The 18,922-nt window shown below is 35.2% G+C and overlaps 1 long non-coding RNA gene across 1 annotated transcript in view; it reads right to left on the reverse strand.

Moving 5' to 3' along the window:
• Positions 1 to 18,922, reverse strand: part of LOC104006521 (uncharacterized) — a 124,703-nt gene that overhangs the window by 45,289 nt on the left and 60,492 nt on the right. The gene's annotated exons all lie outside the window — the stretch shown is intronic.

Genomic DNA, 18,922 nt, shown 5'->3' on the forward strand with positions numbered 1-18,922 from the left:
TGTTTGTCCATGGTTGTAGGTAAAAATCTATCGTTATTCTTTCACATGTGGATATCTACTTTTTTCAGCACCATTTGTTGAAAAGACTGTCTTTCCCCAGTGAACGGTCTCACACTATTAACAAAAATCATTTGACCATATATGCAAGGGTTTATTTCTGGGCTTTCTATATTCTATTCCATTTGTCTGTCTTTATGCCCATATCACACTTTTGATTATTGTAGCTTTGTAGTAAGTTTTAAAAATCAGGAAGTATGAGTCCTCCAGTTTTGTTCTTCTTTTTCAAGATTGTTTTGATGATTCAGGGTCTCTTGAGATTCGATATAAATTTTAGGATAGGTTTTTATATTCTGCAAAAAATGTCATTGGGACTTGGATAGAAATTGCATTGAATCACTTTGGGTAGTATTGATAACTTAATATTAAGTCTTCCGATTTATGAACATGAGGTGTGTTTTCATTTATCTGTCTTCATTAGTTTCAGCAATGTTTTGTAGTTTTTGTTGTACAAGTCTTTCACTTTCTTGGTTAACTCCTAAGTATTTTATTCTTTTTGATTCTATTGTAAACAGAATTGGTTTTGTAATTTCCCTTCCAGATTGTTCACTGTTAGTATATAAAAATCTAGTTGATTTTTGTGTGTTGACTCTGTATCCTGTGACTTTACAAAATTCATTTATTAGTTTTAATTTTTGTGTGAAATCTTTATAATTGTATACATATATAAAATTGTATCATCTGTGAACAGAGATATTGTTACTTCTTCCTTTACAACTTAGGTGCCTTTTTTTCTTGCCTAATTGCTCTGCCTAGAACTTCCAGTATTATGTTGAATAGAAGTGGTGAAAGCAGGCATCCTAATGTTAAAGAAGAAATTTTCAGTCTTTCACCATTGAGAATGATGATTGCTGTGGGCTTTTCACATAAGGTATTTATTATGTTGAAGTAGTTTCCTTCTATTTCCAGTATTTTGAGTGTTTTTTAAATCATGAAACTATGGTGAATTTTGTCAAATGCCATTTCTGCATCAATTGGATGATCATATGTTTTTCATCCTTTCTTCTGTTAACAGTGTATTATGTTGATAGATTTTTATATGTTGAATCATTCTTGCTTTCCAGGAATAAGTCCTGCTTGGCATTATCTTCATCTGTTTTTTTGCTTATAACAAAATAGCTGAAATTGGGTAATTTATAAAAAAAGGAATTTATGTTTTACAGCTATTGAGGTGGAGAAGTCCAAAGTCAAGCGGGCACATCTGGTGAGAGTCTTCTGGCTGGTGGGAACTCTACAGAGTCTGAAGGCAGTGCAGAGTATTACACGGTGAGAGAGCTAAGCTTCCTAATATGTTAATGTGCTAGCTCAGGTCTCTCTTCTTTTTCTTATAAAGCCATCAGTTTCCCGCTAATGATATCCCATACATCTATTATTCCAAGAATGTATTCATCCATTCATTAGAGCAGAACCCTCATGATCTAATCACCTCTTAAAGGCCTTACTTCTCGATACTGCCATGTTGGAAATTAAACTTCAACCTGGGTTTTGAAGGGAACAGTCATTATATGTAATCCTTTTAATATGCTACTGAATTCAGTTTGCTAGTATTTTCTTGAGGACCTATGCATCTATGTGTATCAGAGACACTGGTCTGTAGTTTTCTTGTGATGTCCTTATCTGGCTTTGGTATCTAGGATAATGCTGGCCTCTTTAGAATGAGTTAGAAAATGTTCCCTCTAAAAAAATCAGATTTCAGCAACTTCAATTAAAAAAAAAAAAAAGAGTGTTTCCTCTTCTCCAATCTTTTGGAAAAGTTTTAGAAGAATTGTTAATAGTTCTTCTTAAATGTTTGGTAAAATTCACCAGTGAAACCATCAGCTCCAGGACTTTATTACAAGATTTTTGTTACTGATTCGATCTTTTCACAAGTTATAGATCTATTGAGATTTTCTATTTCTCCATGACTTAGTCTTTGTAGCTTTTGTGTTTCTAGGAATTTGTCTATTTTATCTCAGTTATCCAATTTGTGACATCCAATTATTCACAGTACTCTCCTATAATCTCTTTTATTTCTGTAGACTCAATAGTAATGTCCCCACTTTTATCTTTAATTTTACTAATTTGAGTCATCTCTCTTTTTTCCTTAGCCCATCTAGGTAAAGGTTTGTCAATTTTGTTGATATTTTCATAAAACTTTTGGTTTCATTGATTTCCTCTATTGCTTTTATATTCTCAATTTTACTTACCTCTAATCAAATCTTTATTATTTTCTTCTTTCTGCTAGCTTTGGGTTTACTTTGTTCTTCTTCTTTATTTTGTAGTTCATCAAATTATAAAATTTAGTTTTTGATTTGAGCCCTTTCCTGTTTTTTGACTTAAGCATTTATAGGTATAAATTTCCCCCTTTAAACTGCTTTCACTGAATTCCATAAGTTTTGGTGTGTTTTGTTTTTGTTTTAGTGTATCTAACAATATTTTCTAATTTTCTTTGTCATTTCTTCTTTGATCCATGGGTTAAGAGGGTGTTGTTTATTTCACAAATTTGGGAATTCTCCAGTTTTACTTCTGTTGCTAACTTCATCCTACAGTGTTTAGACAGCATACTTTTTATATCTCTTTTTAAATCTTTTGAAACTTCATTTCTAGCCTAACATGTGGTTTATACTGGAAAGTGCCCCATGTGCAATTGAGAAAAATGTGTATGCTGTTGTTGTTGCTAGAATGTTTCATATGTCTGTTAAATCTAATTGGTTTATTATGTTGCTTAAGTCTTATATTTCCTTCTCTACCTTCCATCTGGTTATTCTATCCATTACTGAGAATGGGTGTTGAAGTCTCCCACTATTATTGTAGAACTGTTGGTTTCTCCCTTTAGTTTTATCAGTTTTTGCTTTATATCTTTTGTTAGTCTGTTATTGTGTATACAGATGTTTATAACTCACATCTTCTTGCTGTGTTGAGCCTCTTATTAAGATATGATGTCTTTCTTTTTCTTTTGTAAACCTTTTGACTTAAAGTCTGTTTCATCTGATGTCAGTACAGCCACCTCTGCTCTCTTCTGGTTACTTTTTGCATGGAATAACTTTTTGTATCCCTTCACTTTCAACCTATTTATATCTTTAGATCCAAAGTGAGTCTTTTATTTATATAATACAGTTGGATCATGTGTTTTTATCCATTCTGCTTATCTCTGACTTTTAGTTGGAGAGTTTATTCCATTTACATTTAAAATAATTAGTGATAAGGAGGAAATTCTATAATATTGCTATTTGTGTTCAATATGCCTTATATCTTTTTTGTACTTCATTTCCTGAAATACTACTGTCTTCTTTTGTGTTCAGTTGATTTTTTGCTGTAAAGTGTTTATATTTCTTTCTTATTTCCTTTCATGTATATTCTCTAAGCTGTTTTCTTTGTGGCTCCAATGGATATTACATTTAGCATCCTAAAGTTATAACTCTGATTTGGATTTATACCAGTTTAACTTCAATAACATACAAACTCTGCTACTTTACTACTTCTTCTCCATCCTTTTCAGTTGTTATTTTCATTAAATTATACATTGATACATGTGCACCCCAAAATAAAAACCAATACTTCCTTTCAATGCATTATTCTCTTTATTTACATAGAAAAAAATGTGGAGTTAGAAACCAAAGTTACAATAATACTAAATTTTAGACTAATTTTTTTAGTGTACTAGTTTTTAAGTCATATGGAAAACAAATAAAAATGTAGTTACAGATCATTATATTAATAAGTGTGTGGAATCTCAAACTGGAACAAAAGTTGGGGGGCATGCTAACAAGAAATGCCATGACAAGTAATAGGAAGAAAAGAGTATTGAGGGAAAGAACTTTTTTTTTTTTTTTTCTTTTGCCTTTCTTGAATTTGGTTTTTATTGTGGGTGGGTAAAACAAAACAAAACAAAAAAAGGATGACAAATTTTACCATTATCTGCCTAAGCATTTGTATTATTCAGGGTTCTCCAGAGGAACAAAACCAATAGGATATATACACAGAAAGACACACACACATATACACACACAAATGCATAAACATGTGCATACCTATATGAGATTTATGATGGAAATTAGCTTACACATGATTATGAAGGTCAAGAATTCCCACCGTCTGCCATTTGCAAGCTGGCGAACCAGAAAAGAAGGTAGTACAATTCAGTCTGGGTCTGAAGGGCCAGATGAATTGATGGTATAACCCTCAGTGTAAATCTAAAGACCCAAGAACCAGGAGTGCCAAGGCCTGTGGACAGGAGAAGACAGATGTCCTAGCTGAAGTAAAGAGATGAAATTTTGGTCCTGAGCAGGATGAATGGTGTCCCCTGCTTTGGGAGAGTGATCTTCTGTACTCACTCTACTAATTCAAATGCTAATTTTTTCCAGAAACACCCTCACAGACACACCGGAAATAATGTTTTACCAGCTGTCTGGGCATCCCACAGTCCAGTAAAGTCGGCCCATAAAATTAACGTTTTTCTCATTTGCCCTGAGAATACTTGCTGGCAGCGCTTGCTGCTGCAGCATTTACCCCGAGATAACTTTGCCACGAAATATCTCACTTTTATTATTATTTTCGCACCGCTCTAGCACATCCACTTTGGAAACAAAGGACATCATTCTATTTATAGAATTCTGTTTTTAGTAGTGGTATTTCCATTTACAAAATATAGTAATTCTCAATGGCTGAAAATATCAAATCCTGGAAAACATAGCATTCTAATGTGTGATGTTAAGACTGTTCTCGAACAGTGGTTGGCTGAAGATTCATTTGATAAATTTGATTTTTCTAAAATAGACAATTTTGATGATTCAGACAATTCAGATGTTAGTTCTGTTTAGAAGTAACTCCAAGAACAGTTTTTATGTTTCACTTTCACCCTGAAAATTAGGCAGATTTGCTTCATCCTCAAAGAGCATGTTTATGTAAAATTGAATGAGTGCTGGCAGCGAGCTGCACTTTTTTTTCTAAACAGGAAAAGGGTTAACTATCACACCATCTATATTCTGTAATAGACCCTACTCCCCACCCCTATGGAGAACTGGGTGACAATATGTTGAAGCTGGCAGTGCACAGAGAAAGCTTTGTGTCCAATTTCGCAGTTTTACTGAGGATGAAATGGGAGTTCTGATAGACAAAGAGTTACACAATTAGCCACAGCAGCACTAGGAGAGGAAACTGAGTCTCTTGACACTATATGAGTGGTGAAATACTCTTGCTTTTGTGGTTTATTAGGGCCTTCTGGAAACTTTCACCAATGAAGAAAATCTGTAGGACAAGGTGTGATAAGGTAGACTCAAAAGAAAAAGGCAGACCACTTACAAAAGAGGGTACTAGCAAAAGGGCCCAAAGTTCCAAAGTTCCTGCCATCCTAAACTTACAAAGTATTTACTTGTAGAAGAGCATGGGGAAAGTGGGATAAACTGGTATAATCGAGACAAAAATGTCAAATAGCCCAGGACTAAGAGCTGGGCACTCTGGGATTTCGCCTGAGCCCTGTACCTTTTCTATCTAACATATTGTCCTTTCGTGATTTGAAAACTGCAGCTTCCTTTATGGGTCGATCTGACCTTGAGTGAGAACATTTGGTTTCAGTGATTTAATTAGAACAAACCAAAAATGCCTGTCACTTACACAAATAATCTTAAACACAGAGTGAGGCAAGAGTTGCTAAAGTCCTATGAAAATGTAAAAAGGTCTCATTTTGTATGTTGTTTGGTTACTAACAAGTTCTGAAGTACTAGATACAACGTTTGGAGAGTCTGATAATATTAAAATACATTGTGTTGAGATGGGTTGGTACTTTCGATGTGAATCTTGTCACATTAATCTCTCAGGGAAAGTTATCAACAGCCACCACATCTATTTTTAACTGAATGCAAACTGTGGCAGAACTAAAACCAAATGCTGAACTGCATACTGACTATGTTCTAAACACTTAATATACAAGAGCTTGTAATACTGAAGCCCTTAATATTTACTTTTATTTCCTGTCTTCCTTCTGGCTATACTCCTTAATTTGTCTGTGTTGGATTTTTTTCTCAGATAATTCTCATTCCAATTATTCATTATCTAGCTATTCTGAGAAGCTGATAGGGAAAAAGTGTTACTCAGGGAAGCAATAGGACTTTTTTACAGAAGCCCTTAGGTCAGAGAATTTATTTGTTCAAGGTGGTTGTAGATATGAGTTGGTAGACACGAGTTCTTTAATAGGGAGAACAGAAAAAAGATCATTAAGGCATCTGTTAATACGTTTTTAAAATGGAGATACTAGCTCATTTGGGAAATTCTTGATATAGAAAAAGTATTCACATTAATGCTACCATCATTTCCAGAGTGTAAAATAATTTTGCAGTTTTAATTTAATGTCAGAAAATGCTTGACTATTTTTCCTCATTGTTTTCCAGGCCTTAACAATTTCAAATTATCCTATTCTATTTGCTGGCTCTAAATCCAGAGCTTCTGACAAGAAATTTTACATTAGAAATTCTGTTGATATCTTTTTAAAAATAAAACACTTGTAGAATATAAAGACATTGAGAATATAAAGGGCTCAGAATAAAAGGGAAAATCATAATGAATTCCTAAAAATTAACTGCAAGAAGAAATATTTTTAGATGCTATTGTTTCTTAAAATGTACTTCAGCAGCACTTATTAAGTCTCTGGTTTTTACTTCAAACAACACTTTCCCCACATTCATTCGTTAATAGTTTATCTGTTTTTCAAGACCTGGATCAAAAGCAACCTTCTTTCCTAATTAGTTTCTTCCTTTTCCATGGTACATAGTTGATTTTGTTTCGTGAATATCATTTGTTGTTGTTTGTTTGTTTGTTTTTAATTCTACCTGATAGAAAGTAAGTTCTGTGAGACCTCATCTGTTCTGTTCATTACTATGGTCTCAGGGCCTAGAACAGGTGCATAGAAAATAACTGTTTTTCCACTCACTGACCTGTTCCATCAAACTAATTCAGGTAGGGACCTTGTTTAGAGTTGCCCCACAGACTGCTGAATCATTAAGGATCTGCTAAGCCAACCCACACAAATCTACAAACTTCAGTGGATGTATTCCAGGGGTTCTCAGGATGGCCTACTGCAGTAAGAGAATGTGAAGGTTATTTTCATGTGTCAACTTGACTAGTCTATGGTGCCCAGGTGTTTGCTCAAACATCAGTCTAAATGTTGCTGGGAGGTTATTTTTCAGATGCGATTAACATTTTAATCAGTAGGCTCTGAGTAAAGCAGATTACCCTCCATAATGTGGGTGGGCCTCATCCAATAGACTGAAGGCCTTTAGGGAAAAACACTGAGAAGGAAGAAGGAATTTTACCTCTAGACTGCCTTTGAAGTCAATACCTCTATATCCACTCTTCTCTGAGTCTTCAGCCTGCTGTCTACACTGCAAAACTTGGACTTACCAACCCTCACAATCTTATAAGCCAATTCCTTAAAAGAAATCTCTCTCTCTCCCTCTACATATATATATTTACACACACACACACCCTATTATTTTTGTTTCTCTGGAGAACCAAGACTAATATAGGAAAGAAGGCAGAGTGGGAGATTGGCAGTGATGCTTTTATTCGTTCACTTGTTTTCCATGTATTGCAACCTAGAGCATCTTCTGCACACTCAATTGAGTGGATTATGTGGAAATGATGGGGAGTGACCATAAAAACCTTTTTTGTCACACAAAGGTTCACCTTATGGCAAAAGCACATTTATTGAAATAGGAAACATACATAAAAATAAGATCAAAAAGCAAAGTTTACAAATCTTCTGACCTCTTCAGTGAGGACAAATTAGCTGGCAGTAGTATGTCATCTAGCAAATATTTTATAAAAGAGAGACACACAGCCTGTTGCTTCAAGGTAAAGTAGTAATTTAATAGTGAGGGAGAAAATAACAGCTCAAGCGTGCTACAGAAGCATCTAAAAGTAAATGTTTGAAAATTATTTTTGTTACTGGAAGTAAAACATTACTTATAAAAACTGCATATTTATACACTTAAAAAGTTGGAAATAGACTGTTTACAATATAGTATCTTTTAATTAGTTTGCAAGAACAACTGGCTATTTAATAGCTCAATTTCAAGGCAAGAAAAACTTGAGCATAATTACTGCATGAAATTTAAAAAATGAGTTTTATGATTTAAAATGAGTTTCATGATTTCCTGCAGGGCACAGTGGCTCACACGTGTAATCCCAGCACTTTGGGAGACTGAGGCAGGTGAGTCTCTTGAGGTCAGGAGTTCAAGACCAGCCTGGCCAACATAGTGAAACCCTGTCTCTATGAAAAATACAAAAATTAGCTGGGCATGGTGGCACATGGCAGTAATCCCAGCTACTCAGAAGGCTGAGGCACGAGAATTGTTGAACAAGAGAGATGGAGGTTGCAGTGAGCTGAGATCCCACTACTGCACTACAGCCTAGACAACAATTAAGAGACTCTGTCTAATCAATCAATCATTTTCTTCTTCCAGGCCTAAGTACCTACTATAGACTGAATGTTTGTATCTTTCCAGAACTCCTATGTTGAAATTCTTATCCTCAATGTGATGGTATTAGGAGGTGGGGGCTTTGGGGGTTGATTAGGTCATGAGGGTGGAGCCCTCATAAAAGGGTACTTTTATTAGTGTCCCTATAAAAGTGACCCCAAAGAACTCTCTCCACTTCTTCCTGCCTTGTGAGAACACAGTGAGAAGGAGGTTGTTTTTGAAACAGGAAGCAGGCCCTCACCAGGCATTGAAAAAGATTCAGTGCCTTGACCTTGGACTCCCCAGTCTCCAGAACTGAGAGAAATAAATATTTGTTTTTTAAGCTACTCATTCTATGGTATTCTGTTAACACCCGCCTGCATAGACTAAAACAGAAAATTGGTACCAAGAAGTGAGGGTGCTGCTATAACAAATATATATATATATATATATATATATATATATATTTTTTTTTTTTTTTTTTTTTTGAGACAGTCTTGCTCTATTGCTCAGGCTGGAGTGCAGTGGTGTGAGCTTGGCTCACTACAACCTCCATATCCCAGGTTCAAGCAATTCTCATGCCTTAGCCTCCCAAGTAGGTGGGAATACAGGCACGTGCCACCACGCCTAACTAATTTTTTTATTTTTAGTAGAGACAGTGTTTCACCATGTTGGCCAGACTGGTCTCAAACTCCTGGCTTCAAATAATCCACCCGCCTTGACCTCCCAAAGAGCTGGGTTTACAGGTATGAGCCACTGTGCCTGGCCTGCTATAACAAATACTTTAAAATGTAAAAGCAGGTTTGAAACTGGGTAATGAGCAGAGATTGGAAGAGTTTTGGGGTGTATGCTAGAAAAAAAAGCCTAGATAGTCATGAACAATATTTTAAAAGTGATTCTGGTGAGGATTCAGAATGAAAAGAGCCATAGAGAAAGCTTCTGTCTTCTTAGAAAATACTTAATTAATCATAAACTGAATGTTGGTAGAAAAACAATAAAGGCCATTCTGATGGGTCTCAGCTGGAAATGAGAAACCTATTATGGCACAATGGAGAAAAGTCAATCTTTGTTTTAAATTGGCAAATAACTTGGTTAACTTGTGTTTGTGTTCTAGTGTTTTGTAGAAGGTAAAATTTGTGAGCGATGACATTGGCTATTTAGCTGAAGGGATTTCTAAGTAACGCGTTGAAGGTATGGCTTGGCTCCTCCAAATTGCTTAGTAAAACATGAGAAGAGAGGAATGACTTAAAGATGGAATTGTTAAGCAAAAAGGAAGCAAGACTTAAAGATCTAGAAAATTCCCAGCCTATTTATATTGCAAAAATGAGAAAGTGTGTTTGGAAGACAACACTAAGGATGTGGCCAAATGACCACCTGATAAGATTAATGTGGATCAACCATCTTAACAGAAGTCATGTGCTATTCTTCAAGACAGTGGAAATATAACCCCAAGGGTATTTCAGAGATCATCAGGGGTGGCCATTTCCATCACAGGCCAAAGTACATGGGCCCAGGGGACATGCCTGTTTCCACCTAGGTTTCAAAGAATGGGGCCACCAAGAGCTGTGGGGTGCTGAGCCATGAGCACAGGACCCCAGGTCAGTGAAGCTGTGACATTCCAGCAGAGAGTGACTTCAGGGCCATTCCTCCAAACTGTGGGGATGATATTCCAGTAGGATAGGAAGGCAGGGCATCAAACCAAAGAGGATTATTCTCAAACTCTGAGGTTTAATGAAGTGTACCTTAGGTTTTGGATTTGTTTGAAACCTATTCCCCCTTGCTTCTTTCCTATTTCTCCATTTTAGAATAGATATGTCCATCCTATACCTGTCCAGTCAATATATGATGAAAGCATATAACATGTTTGATTTCACAGGCTCACAACTGAAGAGAAATTTTGCCTCAGGATAAATTATACCTCAAGTGCCACCCATATCAGATTTAGATGATATTTAGATGAGACTTTGGAGTTTAGACTTTAAGGTTGATGCTGTAATGAGTTAACACTTTTGAGGCTATTGAGATGGAATGAATGTATTTTGCATGTGAGAAGGACATAAATGTGGGGGGACCAGGAGTAGAATCCTATAAACTAGATGTGTGAGTACTCACCAAAATTCATATGTTGAACAGACTAAGATAGCACTTTTTAATATAGGTTTTTTTTCTGCTATGACAGCCATTAAGATCAAATGTCAAACCAAATCTAGTGCTGCTACATCACAATATATTGAACCAAGGTTAAAAAAGAAAAGGAGCTGGCTGAGCATGGTGGCTCATGCCTATAATCCCAGCACTTTGGGAGGCCGAGGCGGGTGGATCACCTGAGATCCAGACTTTGAGACCAGTTTGGCCAACAAGGTGAAACCCTGTCTCTACTAAAAACACAAAAATTAGCTAGGCGTGGTGGTGGGTGCCTGTAATCTCAGCTACTGCGGAGGCTGAGGCAGGAGAATCGCTTGAACCTGGGAGGCAGAGATTGCAGTGAGCCAAGATTCTGCCACAGCACTCCAGCCTGGGCGACAAGAGCAAAACTTCATCTCAAAAGAAAAACAAAACAAAACAAAACAAAGGAAAAAAGGAGCCTATTCCATTATATCGTCCTGTTTTAAATGTGATTAATAATAAGCTTTTAGTTATAGCAAAGATACTATAAATAATACACATTTAAAAGTCATTTACAATGTTTATTTCATTTTAAATGACTCTCTTTTCTTTGCTATTTTGTGCATGTTTTATAATTTTGTGCTGTAGTAGTATAACAGAGCATTATAAACTTCACAAATAAGTATATACACAATGGGACTGTAACAATTCCTATCTACAATGTTTTGTAGATAGGAATTTGGAGAGCTTCAGGTCGAATGAGGGCCAGCGGATATTCCACACAGTCCTCAGTTTGAGGGATACTCACAAATCTGCTCACTGAAATGAGACCTCTTGCCCATTTTCACATGCTTTCGGGATTTATTTTAATGGATAAAGTACTCACTGGATAAAGAAATGTAAATATTACAGAGATTAGACTTAAGGGACAGTCAGATGATGGAGATTAAGTTAAAAGCTTAGTTGCTTCCACCATTAAAGCAATTATGAAGAGTGCTGAGAAAATAAAGACAACTAATAAAACTGCAAATTGCACATTCATGAGCAGTAATAAATTATAGTGGCACCACATCCTCACAAGCAGTATCCTTTTATGACTCCATTTATTACACTGAATCAGTGGTTTTATTTTCTTGAATGAATTCACAGTGCTAAGAGGGATTCTTTTAAAGAGAGAGTTCAGTAGTACGTACAGGTTAGGAATCCACTTAGCTAATTTTAAAGGAAAATTTCTATACGAAACCCATAAAAATAAGTTTTTCTTCATCAGATTATGTCTAGTTCATAAAGGAATAATTGCCCAGGGAATAGAAAAAGCAGGGCAGGATCCTAAAGTATTAAACCTGGCTGGATGATGTGTCATTAAATTAAGGAAGTTCTTTTTTTAAAAAAACACAAAACTGGAAACGTAACAACGCAGGAATTCCCCAATTGTAAAATACAATGTTCTGCTTCAGGAGAGGTGCTCAGAGATAGTAGAAAAGAATGCTTACTTTCTGCCACATGTATTTATAACATATCCATAACTTTTTAGTTCATAATTGTGTTTGCATTTTAAAGAATGAACTCTAACTCTAGCAAAATTTACACTTATAAAAATGTAGTATGGTGAAAAAATTTGGTATGGTGAACTTTGAAGCCAGAGCAATCTGGATTCAAATTCCAGCTTCGCCATTTACCTGCCATTTAATCTTGGGTAAGTTGTCTAACTTTTGTGAATCTATGTACCCTTATGTTAATAAAACTACTAATCTCATTGTTTTTTGTTTGTTCTTAAAGTAAGACTATATGTATATACATAATTTGACTCATAGATAAAGTGGCCTTCTCACTTCATTTAACATTTTAACCCTTAAATATGGCCTAGCTTTTTGTGTTTTTTATGTTTTTCTCCATGACACTTATCATTTGCTTACTTTGCTTATTTTCCATTTCTTCAATTGGATTTAATATAAAATCGTGCAGGCACTTTGGAAAACAGTTTGGCATGTCCACTAATAGTTAAACATAGAGTTATCTTATGAGCGAGCAATATCACTCCTAGGTATATGCACAAGAGAAGTCAAAATGTGTCCACACAAAAACATATGCTTGAATATTCATTGCAGCATTATTCTTAACAGCAAAAAACAGGAAACAACACAAGTGCCCATCAGTTGATAAATGGATAAACAAAACGTTACCTATCCATACAATGGAATATTATTCAGCATAAAAAGGAATGATATAATAATACAAGGTACAATATGGATGAACCTTGAAAATGTCATGTTGACTGAAATAAGCCAGTCACAAAAGACTACATATTACAAGATTCTATTTACATGAAATGTCCAGAATAGGAAAATCCATAGTTCTCTAAGTAAATTACTGGTTGTTTAGGTCTGCAGAGGATGAGCAGTAGGGGAGTGAAAGCTAAAAGGCACGGGGTTTCTTTTTGAGGTGATGAAATATTCTGAAATTGACTGTGGTGATGGTTACACACCTCAGTAAACACTAAACCCACTGAATTGTACACTTTAAGTGGTCAAACTGTATGGTGTGTGAATTATATCTCAATAAAGCAATTAAAACTATATGGCTTCTTGCCAGTTTTTATTATAATGTGAAATAAGTTAAAATATATATTCTCTTTTCTGTAAGACTTTGGTTTTGGTTACTCCTGAAAAACATCTAATTAACTCTATAAATTTCTTGATAGTCAAATGGGTCAGATAAGTTATCTCCACAAAATATTTGAAGTCACAAAAATGTAAACAAATATATTTAACTAAATTAAATGATAATAATTGTTATCTTTTAAAAGGATTGTATCCTGTAAACTCCAAACACTACTGCAAAAAAAGTTGACTTAATTATTACACTTTCTGAAAACTGTTAAATGCCATCTGTCTAAATTTTATTACCAACAGAAATCATCTTAATCTGTACTGTTACAACTTAAATATAATTCCTAAGATCCCTGAAACTTGGACTAATAGTAAATTATACATAAACTTTGGTTATCTAAAATCTTTGGTTATCTGGACACATTCTAAGATATTAAAATTTATAAAGCTAGAAATCACAAAAGTAGTACAAACAAGTAATGTGTATTTTATCTTTGAAAAGCGCCAATCATGATAATACATTTGATATAGTACATTTATAGTCATGTAAATTAAATGATACAGCTAATATATCTGAAAACTGAAATTTAAAGCTTTAAAAATTTTATCACACTTATTGGTGTATGTTTAAACATAGATATAGTGTTATATTAGAATTGTCAAACTAAGAACCTTATGAATAATCAAAGAAAAACCAACAATTAGGTGGGAAATGGTCTTTGAGTATTCAATCAGCTCTTTTAAAAAAAGCAACAATGACAAACAATCATGTTTTCTTATTTGGTGGCTGTTTTGGAGAACAGACTTCCTTAACTCATAGGAAGAGAACTTCGTGAGAGGCTCCTAAATCTTTGTGGTTTTGTGTAGATTTCTTGATTCTTTTAATTAATTTTTTTTTTAAGAGAGGGATTCTCGCTGTGTTTCCCAAGCGGGCCTCGAACTCCTGGGCTCAAGTGATACCCCCCACCTCAGCCTCGTGACTAGCTGGGATTAAAGGTGTGCACCACTGCAACTGACTTTCAATTCCTTTCTGAGCAAAATCTTTTATTTCTAATAAGAAATAAAAGAAGTTAAAATTCTATAAATTATTAGTTACGGCTGTGCTTAATTTAAATGTTATTTATGATTATTTTTATAGCTAAGATCATTGTTTCATCTTTAGACATCAATAACCTGTTTATATATTAATGCTATAAAATGTTTCTTTGATAATTATTTTTGATATTGCTTTTCCTAAATATAGGTTCCAAATACTTCATAATAAAAATTTTAAGATATTATTTTGTCTTAACTATCTTTGGGGTTTCCCAGGAGTCTTCTGAGACACAAAAGATTTGTTCCAAACTTTATTAAATGAATAATGCTACAAATAAGAATATGTGTATGTTCTACAAAATTATGAGAGCCATCCTGCTATCAATCTCACAGTATGGGGACAAACCCCTCTCAAATCAAAAGGAGAAACTTAATCCTCTCCAGGTTAATTGCATGCAGATGAAATGTTATTATTATAAATATATTCTTATATCTTCAGGATGCTTATAAATCACATATATTAATAGAGGATTCCATTTCTCCTTATTCCAATAATTCTGGCTAATATAACATATTAACTAGAGTTATTCAGTTTTGTCATCAATAGATGGTTTCTGTTTTCTTTTACATTTGCTTAAAAGTACCTGCTATAAACCACAGATCAGAAGTTCTGGAAAAAATTTCAAAAAAATCTCCAAAAATTTCAACGCTCTTCAGCAAAGAACTGTTGACTATTCTACTCCACAGAAAAGTAGATTTATGGATCCAGACTTGCCAAACAAAGCTGGTATCTTTATTGCAAAGAGACCCAGCACCTAGCACCTTTCAGAATTCACAAGATGAGTTTGACCTTTCACAGTTCTTTCATCCGGAAGTGGTCAACCTCATGGAAGGAGACACATAAGCTAACATTAATAAAACCAGAATCAACTAGGGTTAAAAGAACTGATTTGAGTATGATTATTGTTTTCTGTAAAATGGGCATATTAAATTTAGGTTTTCTTCATAATATCCTCAGGAACCATTTCATACAGATGTCACTGGACTGTTGATTGCTGAAATCCTGTCCAAAGCTAACATTCTTTGAGTTAATATGAATAGTAACTCAATCAGCAACGTTTATTACGTGCCTCTCCAAACGTATATTTTGTACATAATTAGATCACCAGAAATGTGATTCATGCCTCTGATTATCTACACTCAACTGCATTATTAATGTGTTGATATTAATGAGATTTTACCATTAACAACACATTAATTTTGTTTATAAATTGCATCTTAAAATATTGACCACTTTTATTAGGAGTGCATGCTGTTTTTTCCAACAAGGAAAAAGTGCTCTGTTTTAGCATTTATCAATATGCCCTATTCAGTTTTGTTCTGCTTTTTTTTTTTAGCAAGGGAACACTGATAGTTAATTTTATATGTCAATTTTGCTTGGCTATAGTATCCAGTTATTTAATCAAACAGTAATCTAAGTGTTGCTGTGAAGGTATTTTGCAGATGTGGTTAAGATCTATTTGACTTTATGTAAAGGAGATTACCCTTGATCATGTGGTTGGGCCTCTTTAATCTGTTGAAGGCATTAAGAGAAAAAAACTGAGGTTTCCCAAGAAAAGGAATTCTGCCTCAAGACCACAGCACCAACTCCTGAACTCTTGCCTGAGTTTCAAGTCTGCTGGCCTGCCCTACAAATTTTGGAGTCAAGACTACATGTATCAACTCCTGTCTGTTTCTAGCCTGCTTGCTTTGTTTGCCCTACAAATTTCAGACTTGCCAGGCCTAACAATTGCATGAATCAATTTTTAAGATAAACTCCTTTATATCTACATCTATATCTATGTCAAATCTCTATCTATGTATCTATCTATCTATCTATCTATCTATCTATCTATCTATCTATCTATTCTATTGGTTTTTATTTCATTGGAGAACCATCACTGATATAGAAATGAATTTGCATAGAAGTTGGCTAAGGTTAAGAGTATAGTCTGTGCCAATACAAAATAAATCTTCCCCATGGAAAGTTCACTAAAGCCATTTAAGGACCAAATCCATTAACTTGATCTCACGGGGCTGATAGAGGGCAGGAGAGCCCCAAAGTGGAGTCTTAGACCAGGAGGATTCTTGGCTTTGCCCAGGAAATAATTCAAGGGTGAGCTGGTGGTGCTAAACACTGACTTTTATTGAAGTGGCATGCATAAATGCATTGTCAACAGTGATTTCCTTATGGGCACGAGATTGGGAGTTGGGAGGGGAAAAAAAAACCTGCTTTTTTTTTCCTTCACAATTACTATATATATTTCAGAGTCGTTTATGTTTCAAAGACCATAGATCAGTATGTTAATTGAATAATTAAAACTCCATAAGCTAGTTAGGTGTGGTGGTTCATGCCTGTAGTCCCAACTACTCGGGAGGCTGAGGCCGGAGGATCACTTCAGCCCAGGAGTTTGAGGCTACAGTGAGCTATGATTATGCCACTGCACTCCAGCCTGGGTGACAGAGCAAGGCCTTGTCTCTAAACAAACAAACAAAAACTTCATGAGGTTCAGAGGCCTTGATCATTATTTTTTCTGGAATTCCATGGGAAGCCTAGAAGTGTTCCCCACAAAAGGATGATGTCCCCATGAAAGGATGACAGCCTCCATTTGCCGAAGACCGGCTGATTCATAGGAATCCTTTTCTTGGATTCATTAAAATTTAGCATTCATAAACAGAAGCTCAGAGGGAAAGAAGACATTAAAGTTAGGGATGCTGTAGGATACCCAAAGAGGTGTATAGAATTCAGGGAGTCCACAGACCTGGCTGGGAACAACTGTATTGTTATTTTCACTAACCTTTATCTGAAATTCAGGATTTCCCTCAATTAACAATGTAAACAGCAATCCAGAGCAATAGACAACTGTGTTTCTGTCTCCAATAGAGATCACAGATATATTCATATTCATTATAGTTGCAGATATCTCAAAATACTGTTTCTGCTTCTCACTGCTTTGAAGTTATAGTAGATAGTAGGCTTGCTGGTAGATCTAAACTAGTGCATTAAAAGTACATAGATTATAAATTTGGCTTATAGTCAGGTAACTGTGTTTGTAAATTATTGTTTTTCTTTGCAGTCCTCTACATGGTATTTTCTTCCTTTAATCCCATGACAAGCTATGGTGTTTTAAAAATATATTTAAAACATTATTCTTAGAAGGGGTCTGTAGGCATCACCAAAGTTCTAGAGAGGTTCATGGCATAAAGAAAGTTAAAAATCTCTTCTTTACAGAAAAACAAAACTAAATAATCTTTAACAAATAAAAGCAATCACAGTTTTTTGTTCTTGTTAAAAGAAAAGGGATTTACAGATGTGTAACATTCCATATTCCAAACAAGTGTTTTTTCTTTTTGCAGAGACCTAGCACAAAGGAATTACCATTACCACAGTCATCTGGAGGTAAACTGTTTTCCCATAGCTATAGAAAGATCTTTTGTTTAGGAAAAGTATCTAACCAAAAAACTGACTTATACTATATAGATGATTTTTCCTTTAATCAAGCAAGAAGTACTTGACAAGGTTTTAATTTATGATATTCTGCTCTTTCAAATGATAAAGATATCTTTAAATTTCAATTAGATTTTTCTAAACAATAGACCTAAATCCCATTTTACCTTTCTTTTCTTATTTATATCTTATTTACTTTATTTATTTGTTTTTATGGTAGGGGTCTTGTTCTGTCACCCGGACAGTAGTGGAGTGGCGCAATCGTAGCTCAATGCATCTTTGAACTCCTGGGCTCAAGTGATCCTCCTACCTCACCCTGAGTAACTGGGATTACAGGCATGAGCTATCATGCCCAGCTCTCCATTTTACCTTTTTGAATCTTAGAAAGAGGAACCAGAATCCATATAGCCAATTGAAGCAATGTGACACATATAAGAACTCAATTTAGGAATTCAAGGTTATTGCCTGGAATCATTGTACTGAGGTTTATAGCCAATCATAGATCAAAGATCACCAGAAGGACCATGTCAGAAGACTGGGCAGTAAATAATTTGCAGTTGTTTGTTCCAATACATTCTAATGTGCCCTTTGATCTTAAAAAGTTCATGGACAGATGATGGTGAGGGAAATAAAGGACAGCAGAGTTCAGTGATGGGAGGTTGGGATGGGGGAAAGGCTGCAATGCCGTGTGATGCCCTCAGTCACACAGGGCACATTGTGTAAGCACTTTGCTTTCCCCTCAGCAGAACATGCACTCTGGCCTCACGTTGAGTTGCATAAGTAAGGATTTCAATTTTTTTTAAAAATTTACTTTATCAATGAGGATGCTGCTTATGATGGCAAGGACATCAAGCCCCTTTGTTTGGACATAAGGTCTAGGGAAAAACCCCTAACTCCTCCCTCTTCTCCCTTCTCAGCAGTCTGAGTTTGCTGCAAGTTGCAGTGCATTTCAGGTTATAATAGAACAGGAGGAGAGTCTCATCTGGGAAGAAAAATGGGAAGGACCAGGTGGAAAACTATCAGGGCTTAGGTATTCAAAAGTATGGCATCAACTGGCAGATATGCTACATGTTTTTTGAGGTTTCTCTACTTCTGACCATTTTGGCTCCATGAGCCATATTTATCAATAAACAAGGAGCAATCTATCAGACATATTCAAAGTGTGGCCCATGGGCAGGAGGCATTATCTGGGAGCT

This window comes from Pan troglodytes, chromosome 4 (assembly GCF_028858775.2).
Source record: "Pan troglodytes isolate AG18354 chromosome 4, NHGRI_mPanTro3-v2.0_pri, whole genome shotgun sequence".
Lineage (NCBI taxonomy): Eukaryota > Metazoa > Chordata > Mammalia > Primates > Hominidae > Pan > Pan troglodytes.